This window comes from Nycticebus coucang, chromosome 7 (assembly GCF_027406575.1).
Source record: "Nycticebus coucang isolate mNycCou1 chromosome 7, mNycCou1.pri, whole genome shotgun sequence".
NCBI classification, from domain to species: domain Eukaryota; kingdom Metazoa; phylum Chordata; class Mammalia; order Primates; family Lorisidae; genus Nycticebus; species Nycticebus coucang.
The window spans coordinates 101091757-101099229 of record NC_069786.1 but is presented as its reverse complement, the minus strand read 5'-3'; positions in this window follow the sequence as shown (position 1 = coordinate 101099229).

The window sequence follows — 7473 nt, the reverse complement described above, 5'->3', positions numbered from 1 at the left end:
TCCCTTTACTTCAAGGGAGGAGGATTCAATAAAGACTATTTTTGGGCTCGGCGCCTGTAGCTCAAGCAGCGAAGGCACCAGCCACATACACCTGAGCTGGCGGGTTCGAATCCAGCCCGGGCCCGCCAAACAACAATGACGGCTGCAACCAAAAAATAGCCGGGCATTGTGGTGGGCACCTGTTGTCCCAGCTACTTAGGAGGCTGAGGCAGGAGAATCGCTTGAGCCCAGGAGTTTGAGGTTGCTGTGAGCTGTGATGCCATGGCACTCTACCTAGGGCGACAGCTTGAGGCTCTGTCTCAAAAAAAAAAAAGACTATTTTTGAAGTCTGCTACGTGCCCTCTGCAGCTGAGGGACACAGGGACTGGTTCCTAACTCACATCTGAGAAAGCAGACATGACAGGCACCTGTGGGATTTCACCTGGGAAGTGATGTAGTAGATCAGAAGTGTATCTCAGGAACAAGATGCAAAACCCCTGCGAGAACTGTCTTCCTATGGTTGTGTGGAAAGGGGTGCTGCCCAAAGCCACGCGGGTAGCAGTGATACAGCCCAGCAGAGAAGTTCTGTGTGGAATGGGCTGCTGGAAGGCAAGGGGCCCTGGGGAGAGGAGCAGGCCCAATAGGAGCCCATCACCACTGCCATCAAGGGAGCACTCCCCTGAGAAGGAGGCAGCTGCAAACTGCCAGTCCATCTTACGAGAGCAGCAGGTAAGAACTTTCCACCCCATCCCTTTCCTTTTGTCCCTCTCCCTGTCTGCCTCTCAGGTCAGCAGCAGCAGCTATTGAACAGGATAGGAGGTAAACAAGACGAAGCTGACCACATGCCACTGGCCTACCTGGGTGGAAGGAGACCTACCTTTAAATGAAAAGTAAAATGTGGCTTCATATTTTGGACTTGACATTTTAATTTCTGAATCATGAGACTTAAAGCAATTTTGTAATCAGAAAAGCCATGGACTGCCCAAGTTTTCTTTCAGGGTCGAGGGAATACTTTCCTTCCTTGGATAAATTTATAAAAGTAAAAATTTTGAGAGTCAAAATATGGCTGCCTTCTGTTTCCTATAAGTTCAATTTTTTCAATATGCCCTTTAAACTAGAGAAAAATTGGGAATGACTTAAATATCACTTAATTATATGAAAGTGCTTTATATGTTTAGTTTATGTTTTAAAGTACATATATGCATAAATATTAAACTTAAAATCCAGAATGTCAAATGATATGTGTAGAAGTATGATTATAATAATAATATAAAAATTTACAGTTTACATAATGAGCATAATCATATACACACGCACTCACACATATGTATACACATACACACTCACATACACACACACACAGAATAAAAAGACTAGAGGGGGCAGGAGCGGTGGCTCCTAGCACTTTGGGAGGCTGAGGCAAGAGGACCAGTTTAACTCAAGAGTTCAAGACCCCCCTGAGTAAGAATGAGATCCCGTCTCTACTAAAAGTTAGAGGGGAACAGGTGTGTGCCTGTAGTCTTAACTGCTCTGAAGGCTGAGGCAGGAGAATCACTTGAGCCTAACAGTTTGAAATGAGCTCTGATGATGCCACTGCACTCTAGCCTAGGCAGCAGAATGAGACCTTGTCTCAAAAAAAAAAAAAAAGGGGTGGTGCCTGTGGCTCAAAGGAGTAGGGTGCTGGCCCCATATGCCAGAGGTGGCAGGTTCAAACCCAGCACCGGCCCAAAAACAAACTGCAAAAAAAGAAAAAAATAGAGGGCAACATATTACAAGTTTAAAAATGCTTATTTCTGGCTGATACGAAGCAGAAATTCTTTTCTATATTTTCCTCTGTATTTTTGTTTTGTCTCCATTTTTTGTTATTGGGAATTTTGAGGGGGATTTTCTGTTTGTTTTAGATTTTTTTTTTTTTTTTTTTGCCTTTTTCATACCTGTATGTTAGTTATACCTGGGGCTGCCCAAGGAATGCTTCAACATTAACAGTCAAGAAATCAACTGATGCCCTAGTACAGGTGACTTTTCCACAGGTTCCCTCCAATGTTCCATATTTTGCAAACCATTAATTCAAGATGTGCAATTTATATTAGAACATCAAATATTTTGAAATGTCCTGCAAAAAAGAAATTCCTTGAAATTTGTTTAACCCAGAACTTTTCGCAACTGCTTTTTGTTTGTTTGTTTTCTTGCTTGCTTTTTACCATAGACAATGGTTAGAAAACCAAAACAGAACATAAATACTAGCGGTTTAAGCAACTAGAGTTCTAGGGAAACCTGTTTGGGAAACGCCACCCTGATTTGTAGCTTACTAAGGTAGCAGTGATTTCAATTGAAAGATCATTGCTAAGGAACTGGGGAGCTCTGGAAGGTCAATCCATTCTTTTCTCAAGTGTTCCTGACATAATGTTGCTTCTTTGCCCATTAATAGAAAATAGGAGAAACTACATAGTAGTATCCAAAGAGCCTCACCCCACCCATTTTAGCCAAAGACTGCTAAAACAAAGCAGAAATAGACCTGTAACTGATGGACGCCTAGAAGTCAGAGGGCTTTTAGAAGCAAGTTATAGCTTGGAGAGTTTCTCTGGACATCATGAGTTTATATTTCAATGCTCACTGTGTTAAGGGTGATTTCTTTACTATGTCTCTAGTAGATATTTCCATTTATCTTCTTGAAACCGAAAGTTAGATTGCCTTAAATGACCCCTGTAACTGTTGTGAACCTAGCACCACAGGCAGGAAAACCAAGCTGTATAACAGGAAGGAATATGAATATTTATCTAACTCTATAATTCAGCCACAGAGATCTCCCTGTTCCTTAAAGTTGCCTGGAAGTGATGAGCCCCTAACTCCTTTCCTGTTAGCAAGTCCCCAAAAATCCATTGCCAAGGCCAAAGTATCTGCAGAGCCACTGGCTCAGGGGGAGAGAGGGGGGTCTGCAGTGGGCCTGCGATACCTGGGTACCTGATAGGTCTTTTCTTCTTTGCCAAACAACTTCCCATAGAGATTCCACCCAGCAACCTGAAGTCCTCTGCAAGAATTTAAGGATTACCTGGGACTTCCTCACACCTATACTTTACCATTCTGAATGCACAACTTTATTCCTCCAGATCACAGAACAACACCTTGTATTTCCTGACACATTTGAAAGGTTATTGGTTTTTGTTTTTTGTTCATTCGGGGGAGGAGACATAATTTCACTATGTGGTGCTTAAAACTTTCCTCTTATAGATGTGCCATAATTATTTCATCCATTTTTATGTTTCCTATTTTATTTTATTTTATTTTATTTTATTTTATTTTATTTTTGGAGACAGTCGCACTGTGTCACCCTCGGTAGAGTGCTATGGCGTCACAGCTCACAGCAACTTCAAACTCTTGGGCTTAAGCGATTCACTTGCTTCAGCCTCCCAAGTAGCTAGGATTACAGGCACCCACCACAATGCCCACAATGTTGTAGTTGTCGTTGTTTAACAGATCCGGCTGAGTTCAAATCCTCCAGTATGTGGCTGGAGCCCTAACCACTGAGCTACGGGCGCTAAGCCCATTTTTATGTTTCTTAGATGCAGTCATGCATCACTTAACAGCAGGGACACATTCTGAGAAATGCAATGTTAGTAAATTTTGTCACTGTATGGATATTACAGAATATACTCACACAGTAGGCTCCCAGATGGGGCAGCCTACTACACACCTAGGTTGTATGGGACAGCCAATTGCTCTTAGGCTACAAATCTGTACAGCAAGGTACTGTACTGAGTACTGCAGGCAAATGTAACACAATGGCAAATATTTGTATCTTTAAAAATATCTAAACATAGAAAGAGAACAGCAAAAATAAGTATTATAATCTCATGAAAAAGCCATTGTATAGGCAGTCTGTTGTTAATGACAACCTTGTTATGTGGCCCGTGACTATTCTAATCTCCTAAAAAATTGGCTTTAATCTCTCGCTTTTGAAACTGAGCAGGGAAAGTCCCAAGTGATAAGCATTAGCAGATAAACGCTTACATCCAAAGGGAATTGGAGACACTTTGAAGACCAGCTGGAAGCCATTTCATAAATGTGTGGGAAGTTTCGTTTTATAATCTATATTTCATTTAGAACCATGTGACTGCTAGTAGCAAGAAGTTTGTGGTTAAAACACAGTAAACGAGCAATATAACACTGTGACCAGAGGGAAAAGAAAGATATTATACTAGAAAAAATATGAAAGGCATAAATAATATAGTGAGGAGATTATTCAGTGTGATCTACTAAGACACCCAGAGTTATTAACATCATTTGTAATTTATGGACCCATTGTACAAACCGTCACTCTTCCTCCCTCCCCAATGTATTCTGAATGAATGACAGATAGCCCCTGCTGTTCTTCTTGTGCTACTCTGGTTGAATCAGAGGTTTGGTAGTTTTCCTAATGGGAAAAAAATCAAATTCATAAAAAGTTCCCTGACCACCTGGCAGAGGGCCTGAGACCATATTCAGGATGTGATACAACACATTTATTTGATTGCTTTTTTTTTTCAACATACATTAGTTTTGTCTCCATTCCAAACTCTGTTGGCACAGCTCTTTCCTAGGTCTTCTCATGGAGGGAAAGCCTCCGCTGTCTTAGCCAAGAAAACACATGATACTAGTGAAAAGACTCAAATGGAAACCATCTCATTTGGATATCATGTGAGAACTTACCTGATGAAAAGGTTCTAAGCCTCAAACTAAATCTGTTCAAATAGCATGATTTATTAAATCAGTTTAAAATACACTATTAAAAGCAAAAAGAAAGAGATGGTCAAGTGCAAACATGTAGGATGGGGTCCAATGAGTAGAAGGACCACACTAGCCAAGCCCTGGGATAGGCAATGCTCATGTCTCCTGTCTCTCTCTGCCACATCAGCCTTCCCCACTGACGCGTGTGATTATGAGACCAGAGGTAAGGTGATGAGATTGCAGCAAGGGGACCCCAGAGAGGAGCCATCCTGGACCCATGCCATATACTTGCTTTATCCAGGAGAAACAGGGGCAAGTAGGCCTGGCCACAGCTGTAACCTCCCTGCTGGTCTCCTGAGCACTGCTGGGTTTTATGTGCGTTTCTTGGACAGAAGACATATGGGACCAGGATGGGTGTCTCCAATAGATAGCCAATTTAGGAACAACATAGCTATCAGCCTAGAAGTGGCATGATCAGGACCTGATCTCTCCATCCATCCCTTCTATTCATAAGTAACATTTTTTTTCTTTTCCTGCCATATATTTTCTTTATTCCATCTTTCTATAATATCTCTTACAGATTAATAACTTACTATCTAGATTTAACACATCTTATGAATTCTGCCTGTCTCACAAGCTATTTCCTTGCTCATTATCTAAACTTAATGTCCTGGGAGTTTTACCAGTATCTCGTAAGCTGCCAGCTTCATTCCTCTATGTCCTCATCATTTCCTGTGTGCTTTATCCTTTTTGCTTTCCTGTCTTCTAGAGCAGAGTCAAATGTGCTTTGCATATGGACCTTCTCTTGTGCCTTTCAACAGAACCTTCAGAGAACATCATGTACGCCAATGGTCTCTGCATAAGAGGCTCACTCTTAGATTTTATAAACTTTGACTCTTTTCATGTGAGTACAAAAGATTATTTTAGGAGTATTTTGAGCATTTGTCTTGGAGGTTTGACCTGAAATGGGAAAGACATATCCTATGAAATCTCTGGGACCGTGAAAAGCTTCAATTCCATTTTTGGGTCATTTAGTTGAGTCTCTACAAAAACAATCATCAGCCTAATTTTCCTTAGAAAATTCACTTAGTATAAATCACCCATGTAGGTGGAAAAGGAGCCTGGGGATATTATTCCACTGGAACAAGGTACAGTATTAACAGAGCAATATTGGGCTAAGCAAAGGCTCTGGGATCACAAAACCCATTAGTACTTGCACTAGAATTCCAAAAACAGATTCATTCCATTGTTGCTTCTATAAAAAAAGCTGCTGACACCTAATCCTGGAAACTTTCAGCCAGGCACACACTCTTTGGAATTGGACAGAATGGGGTTTGGGCCAGGTGCGGTGGCTCACGCCTGTAATCCTAGCACTCTGGGAGGCCAAGGCAAGAGGATCACTAGAGGACAAGAGTTGGAGACCAGCCTGAGCAACATAGCAAGCAAGACTCCTGTTGACAAAAATTAGTGGGGTGTGGTGGCAAGCACCTGTAATGCTAGCACTGTGAGAGGGGATGGGAGGATTGCTTGAGCCCAGGAGTTTGAGACCAGCCTAAGCAAGCGTGAGACCCCATCTGTACAAAAAAATAGAAAAAGTAGCTGGGCGTGGTGATACTCACCTATAGTTCTAGCTTCTCAGGAGGCTGAGGTGAGAGGATGGCTTGAGTCCAGGAGTTCAAGGCTGTTGTGATCCACACTCAACTCTAGCTTGGGTGACAGAGAGACCCAGTCTCTTAAAAAAATAAAAATAAAAATAAATTTTTAAAGAAAAGGGTTTGATTCCAGACCCTACCACTATCGTTGTGACACTCTAACCTCTCTGAATGTCAGCATCCTCATTCATAAAATGGGAATAATTATGGTACCAATCTCCCAGGGCTCTGGTAAGGGATCAAGGAGACACATCATATGAAGCGCACTGGCTGACACACAGTAGGTTCTCATTAAGGTTTGACTTCCCTTTCTGTATTTGTTTCCTTATATGGATTCCCTCTCATGGCTAGTGCTGGATTTCCTAAGCAGAAAGACCAGAGGCTTTTAAGGCTAGATTTCTGTATGAGAGAAATAGCAGATAGCAGCTGTATGTTAATGGAGGAATTTAGCTGAGAAAATCTAGACAGTATCATCCCACTACTGCCACTGGAAAATAGCTAACGTCTATCCCTGGATGAAATTCCAGGCTGGAAGGTTGTATATTCAGTTCTTCCAGCCCTGGGTGACCTTCCTAAAACATTGGATCTCCGCAGACTGTGGAATTCACCAAAGGTCAGGCAGGTGCCAAATAGAGCTGGAAGTTCTTCTCTGTTCTCCAGTCTGGGGTCCTCCCCGAGCCTCTGGGTCTTAAGAACATGGGCTAAGCTGAGGCACTGGCAATGCAATGGGCCCCCAAGATCCTTGGGGTCATCCCTGAGCCCCCAGGGAAGAAGGAGGCAGACAGATGCTATCAAGGCTCTTGCACAGGTGAGGTTTCTGGTTCCATCAATTCGGGACCACTGAGTGTGTCCCCCTGGAGGAGGGAATGGCACCCCACAGGTTTTATGAACGGAGGCTTTTCTAGTAGCTCAAATTTAAAAAGAGAGGATGAGCTATACAGTCGGGGAGGCAAGCAGGAGAAGCATCTAATCAACAAAGCTCTATTTACAGAACAATGAAAATAATTAACACTTAATATGTTCTTACTCTACCTGATAGTATTCCAAAGGCTTACCTCACTTAATTCTCACAATAACCACACAGGTAGTTGGTAGTCTTTTCCTCATTTAATAGTTGAGGACATGAACAGAGAGGTGG